Source organism: Brienomyrus brachyistius, chromosome 18 (genome assembly GCF_023856365.1).
Source record: "Brienomyrus brachyistius isolate T26 chromosome 18, BBRACH_0.4, whole genome shotgun sequence".
Taxonomy (NCBI): domain Eukaryota; kingdom Metazoa; phylum Chordata; class Actinopteri; order Osteoglossiformes; family Mormyridae; genus Brienomyrus; species Brienomyrus brachyistius.
In genome coordinates, this window is record NC_064550.1 from 240,415 (window position 1) to 247,500 (window position 7,086).

A 7,086-nucleotide genomic window follows, 5' to 3' on the forward strand; every position below is an offset into this window, starting at 1 on the left:
ATTAATAGGGTGGGTATGGATAGCAAAACCGTTGATACAGATTACAGATTTATATCTCACCTGAACCCTGGCGGGCTCCGTGCCAATAGGGGTTGGGATTAGGGTTAGTTAACTTAAGTAGTAATATTGATGTGTATATTCTCCTATTCTCCAGTCAGTGAATCGTGAAACGTAATGTTAATATGTTTCTATACCTATGTGTTCTGCTTAAAAACCCATAAAGGCAAGCACAGTGTTTAGACATTCTGTTACTTAGACTAGTAAACACTAAGATCCTTCAGCTTTCAATTAACCTGACACAACAGTGTAAACAACAAATGTGTGCCATGTCATTTGTCATCTTTACATCTTGTATCCTTTATATGGTAATTGGATTTTCAAGGTGGAATTGCAGGTCGATCATTTTAAGGATCTAGATGTAAACCTCCCTGGTGTTGCTTTAATATTTTTTTTTGCACAATTTGCTTCGCACACTTCCTCCAGCAGAGAAGCTTACAATACTACACCCCACCAAATGACTGGATGATGCCTTTTTATTTAAGGTCTGGCTGTGAACCTCGATTACCGGTACACTATCTTCAGGCTCCTGCCGGGATCAGTCAGGATGGTGGACCTTTGGAGGAATGGGTACAAAACCATCAGGAAAGTTTGCAGGTGCTTCAAGAGTATGTCAAGGCTTAGTTGGAGGAACAAGCCACACCACGAAATCGGAAACACAATGAGTTGGTTAATGATTAGGGGTTTGATGAAGGTCAGTTGGTGTGTTTGCGGAACCATGTTCGAGGTAAAATACAAGATCATTGGGATGCCTGTTTGTATATGGTAGTTCGGTGTCCCCAAGATCAGGGTGCAGTTTACTCTGCAACTCCAATGGAGGGGGACGGGGTTGTCCGTCAAGTTCACCGAACAGAGTTGCGTCCAGTACCACAGGGGGTTGTTATGTCAGGGGAAGATGTTCTGGTAATGTCTCCTGAGTCTGGGTTGCCCACAGGGGCAACAGAAATGGAATCGGATGAGGACTCTGTGATTTTACGGGGACAGGGCAGGTGGAAGGGGTCGCAATAGAGCATCCACAAGTAGGCCTCATATAATGGAGGAGGTTATGTCCCCCCCGAGGTGTAGAGACCAGTTAAACGTTCGGTGTGGTCCACCACTGGTCATCATACCAACCCTTATAAGTTACCACGGTCAGTGAATGATCGTTCGGTTGGGGAGGAAGACCAGTGGTTTGAGGATAGAATTCTTAGCTGTGATCGTTGGGTCATCAATTTCATTTTGGGGGATGGATTGTAGCCAGGCAATTATAGGCAGGTATAGGAACTGCAGTTAGGACTGGAGGCATAGCCGGGGCGAGATGGCTGTGCATGTTCCGATGGTAGGGCATATTGGCAAAGGAGCAGGCACGGGAAAGACAGCCAGGGTCCTGATAGATTTGGTGGAGCATCGGCGGGCATATTGAATTTGCAGTGTAGCAGCCTTTCTGTTTGTTTGTTTCAGGGGTGAGTAATCTTATCCGCAAAGGGCCGGTGTGTATGCAGGTTTTCGCTGCAACTCCCTAATTAGATTTCTAATTAGAGGACTGATTAGCTGAAGAGTCCTCATACCTGGTTTTGAAGAGCTGACCTAAAGGTTACCCCAAAAACCTGTTTTTTTTTTTGTTTGAATGGGGCAGTGAGTTATGGGGTAAACTACTGTTCTTTAGGGGTTTTCAAGGTGGAATTACGGGTCGATAATTTTAAGGATCTGGATGTAACCCTCCCTGGTGTTGCTTTAATATGTTTTATCTGAGGTTGTATCGTGTATTATCAAGCCAGCCGGCTTAGTGGCCTCGGGAGCGGGGTTTAGTGGGAGCAGCTGGCTAGTTTTATTTTCTTTTTTGTTTGTGTCTTTTTCTTTGTTGTATGTATATTTTGGGTTCATTATTAGGCAGGCTGGGCCTTTTGGCACCTGTAGTCTGGGTGCTGGATTGCCCATAGGGGTCTTTTTTATTGCTGTGATTTGCTGTGTCATTCACTAGTGTGATTTGTGCTGGATGTGTTTTTAAGGTTGTGCTGTGGCGTGTACCTGAGCAAACTTTGGGCAACCTGTTCTCTTGTTGGCTTTATTGACAAAGGGTGGATTAGTCTAATTACGGCCTGCTACAAATAGCTGCATATAACGTATAAAAAAAAAATCACCTTATGGGTGCTCCGTAGGGTAGCAAGATCTTGAGTTTTTTTACAGTACTCGGGTACGTTTTAACATTTTTGACCAATCAGCAAACATTATTCTGACAGCATAGCTGGGAAACCAATGAAAAGTGAGTGCAACGTTCTAGAACTTCGGGTTGACGCTCCCTATAAAAGAGCTGGGTACTGCTTCAAGGCGTTCAGTTGGCGCTACCTCCTGATAAAGTAACACTGTACGGCTCTTGTTCCGTAAAACAACATCAAAAGGATGAAAAAAAAACAATATTTAAAGAAGACGAAAAAAATCAATTTTTAAAGAAGACGAAAAAAAATCAATTTTTAAAGAAGACGAAAAAAAACAATATTTAAAGAAGACGAAAAAAATCAATTTTTAAAGAAGACGAAAAAAAATCAATTTTTAAAGAAGACGAAAAAAACATCGTCTAAAAAAATAAAATATATATCCGAAGAAGGAAAAACATGCAAAGTAAAAAAAAACAAACAAAAATAAAAAAACAATATCCAAAGAAGAAGGAAAAAAACATCCAAAGGGAGAAAAGAAGAACTGAAGGGCCAACGAGGTAGGAGGAAATACAAATTTCGTTTCAGCACCGTTGGAGTGCCAAGCCGTGAAAAGCATTTGGCCAGAAGACAAGGTAAGTGTTGTACCTGTTATTTTAAAACAGCGCTTTTCAAAATGCTGCTTTATAATCGTTTGAGATCGTTAGCCAGTGTGACAGGTGAAGGCTTTTTGAGTTTACCAACATAAAGTTTTATTTCTGTATTAGGGCATTGTCAGGAACAATGATGTGTTCATCGCTATGATGTGGTCAAAAAGCGATGCATTGAATCTTAGAAACATTTGTGATTTTTCAAACGATGCTTTTCCTTTTATTTAATCAGTAAAATTTCCATCGGTTTTATATAGTGCCCCTTGAAATATGTCTTTAGCTCATTTTCCGGGCATTTTACTAGAATGCATCCTGAGAAATACACAAGCTCTGCTGCATTTCCGTGCCTCGATGTTTAGTGCCGAGTATAATTGTTGCAGTTGCCTTTTATATATTCCATGAGACCTGTTGGTGCCAAGAGAAGTGTGAGACTGTCAGGGTGAATTTATCATACAATCGCACGCATAAATACCTGAGGGTTGCCAGTCCTTTTGCGTTGTTACAGGAGGACTAGAACTGACGAGTGTGTTTCTACACACTATCAAGGGCATTGTAGTACAGTTTTCTCAGGTGGGAGAATGCTGGCGATCTCCTATTTGACAATACAGCCCTTGGTATATTAGAATATTACAGAACTAGAAGCCTTTTGCAAGGAAGAATGGGAGAAAATCCCAAGTACAAGAACTGAAAGCCTTTCAGCTGGCTATAAGAAGCGCTTGTAAGCTGTGATATCTGCCAGAGGAGGTGTTACTAAGTACTGATTACGTAGGGTGCCCAAACTTTTGCAGAGTGCCATAATAATGTTTTTATTTTGTAATTTTGTTCAATTTATGGCACAAAAAGTAACTATTCATCAATGTTTGCTGAAAATATTGTGTATTTTCCCCCCAGTTCCTAAAGAGACTGTATTAACTGATATTGTTGCTTTTGTAATTGAAAAGATGTTATTTGTCAAGGGGTGCCAAACTTTTGCATAAGACTGTACACAGTGTGTGTATGTGTTTATGTGAGTGTGTGTCTGTGTGTGTGTGTGTGTGTATATATATATATGTGTGTGTGTGTGTATATATTTCTGTATATGTATGTGTATATATATATCTCTATATAGTTCACACACATTCAAACACATTATTTTTATTATTATTATTTTCGTTTTGTTTTTTTTTGTGTTTTACATTTTTTTATTTTTGCAATGGAAATAAAAATAAAGCAGTCCTCCGCAGAGGGGGGGTGGTGGAGGGAATATATATATACATATATATAAAATAATTGTCACACAACCTGGGTGGCATTCCTTGTCTGCTCACCCAATTTTAGTGCACCTTAGTTATCTATAATGACCATCTAGTCTCGATACACCCATAAATATATATATATATATATATATATATATATATATATATATATATAGTTTTTTTTGTGTTTTTTTTTGCAATAGACAATAAAAATAACGCAGTTCTCCGTGAAGGAGGGATGGTGGATGGAATATATATATACATATATATAAATAATAATTGTCACACAACCTGGGTGACATGCCTTGCCTGCTCACCCAATTTTTGTGCACCTTAGTTATCCATTATGACCATCTAGTCTCGATACACCCATAAATATATATGTATATATATATATATATATATATATATATGTATATATATATATAGTTTTTCTTTTTCTTGTGTTTTTTTTTCGCAATGGATATTAAAAATAAAGCAGTCCTCCGTAGAGGAGGGGTGGTGGAGGGAATATATATATACATATATGTAAAATAATTGTCACACAACTGGGGTGACATTCCTTGCCTGCTCACCCAATTTTAGTGCACCTTAGTTATCTATAATGACCATCTAGTCTCGATACACCCATAAATATATATGTATATATATATATATATATATATATATATATATAGTTTTTTTTGTGTTTTTTTTTGCAATAGACAATAAAAATAACGCAGTTCTCCGTGAAGGAGGGATGGTGGATGGAATATATATATACATATATATAAAATAATTGTCACACAACCTGGGTGACATGCCTTGCCTGCTCACCCAATTTTTGTGCACCTTAGTTATCCATTATGACCATCTAGTCTCGATACACCCATAAATATATATGTATATATATATATATATATATATATATATATATATAGTTTTTCTTTTTCTTGTGTTTTTTTTTCGCAATGGATATTAAAAATAAAGCAGTCCTCCGTAGAGGAGGGGTGGTGGAGGGAATATATATATACATATATATAAAATAATTGTCACACAACTGGGGTGACATGCCTTGCCTGCTCACCCAATTTTAGTGCACCTTAGTTATCCATTATGACCATCTAGTCTCGATACACCCATATATATATATGTATATATATATATATATAGTTTTTCTTTTTCTTGTGTTTTTTTTTTGCAATAGACAATAAAAATAACGCAGTTCTCCGTGAAGGAGGGATGGTGGATGGAATATATATATACATATATATAAATAATAATTGTCACACAACCTGGGTGACATGCCTTGCCTGCTCACCCAATTTTTGTGCACCTTAGTTATCCATTATGACCATCTAGTCTCGATACACCCATAAATATATATGTATATATATATATATATATAGTTTTTCTTTTTCTTGTGTTTTTTTTTCACAATGGATATTAAAAATAAAGCAGTCCTCCGTAGAGGAGGGGTGGTGGAGGGAATATATATATACATATATGTAAAATAATTGTCACACAACTGGGGTGACATTCCTTGCCTGCTCACCCAATTTTAGTGCACCTTAGTTATCTATAATGACCATCTAGTCTCGATACACCCATAAATATATATGTATATATATATATATATATAGTTTTTTTGTGTTTTTGTTTTTGCAATAGACAATAAAAATAACGCAGTTCTCCGTGAAGGAGGGATGGTGGATGGAATATATATATACATATATGTAAAATAATTGTCACACAACTGGGGTGACATTCCTTGCCTGCTCACCCAATTTTAGTGCACCTTAGTTATCTATAATGACCATCTAGTCTCGATACACCCATAAATATATATGTATATATATATATATATATATATATAGTTTTTTTTGTGTTTTTTTTTGCAATAGACAATAAAAATAACGCAGTTCTCCGTGAAGGAGGGATGGTGGATGGAATATATATATACATATATATATAATAATTGTCACACAACCTGGGTGACATGCCTTGCCTGCTCACCCAATTTTTGTGCACCTTAGTTATCCATTATGACCATCTAGTCTCGATACACCCATAAATATATATGTATATATATATATAGTTTTTCTTTTTCTTTTTCTTGTGTTTTTTTTTCGCAATGGATATTAAAAATAAAGCAGTCCTCCGTAGAGGAGGGGTGGTGGAGGGAATATATATATACATATATATAAAATAATTGTCACAGAACTGGGGTGACATGCCTTGCCTGCTCACCCAATTTTAGTGCACCTTAGTTATCCATTATGACCATCTAGTCTCGGTACACCCATATATATATATATATATATATATATATATATATATATATATATATATATATATATATATATATATATATATATATATATATATACATATAGTTTTTTTTCGCAATAGAAAAGAAAAATAACGCAGTTCTCCGTAAAGGAGGGATGGTGGATGGAATATATATATACATATATATAAAATAATTGTCACACAACCTGGGTGACATTCCTTGTCTGCTCACCCAATTTTAGTGCACCTTAGTTATCTATAATGACCATCTAGTCTCGATACACCCATAAATATATATGTATATATATATATATATAGTTTTTTTTGTTTTTTTTTTTGCAATAGACAATAAAAATAATGCAGTTCTCCGTGAAGGAGGGATGGTGGATGGAATATATATATACATATATATAAATAATAATTGTCACACAACCTGGGTGACATGCCTTGCCTGCTCACCCAATTTTTGTGCACCTTAGTTATCCATTATGACCATCTAGTCTCGATACACCCATAAATATATATGTATATATATAGTTTTTCTTTTTCTTGTGTTTTTTTTTCGCAATGGATATTAAAAATAAAGCAGTCCTCCGTAGAGGAGGGGTGGTGGAGGGAATATATATATACATCTATGTAAAATAATTGTCACACAACTGGGGTGACATTCCTTGCCTGCTCACCCAATTTTAGTGCACCTTAGTTATCTATAATGACCATCTAGTCTCGATACACCCATAA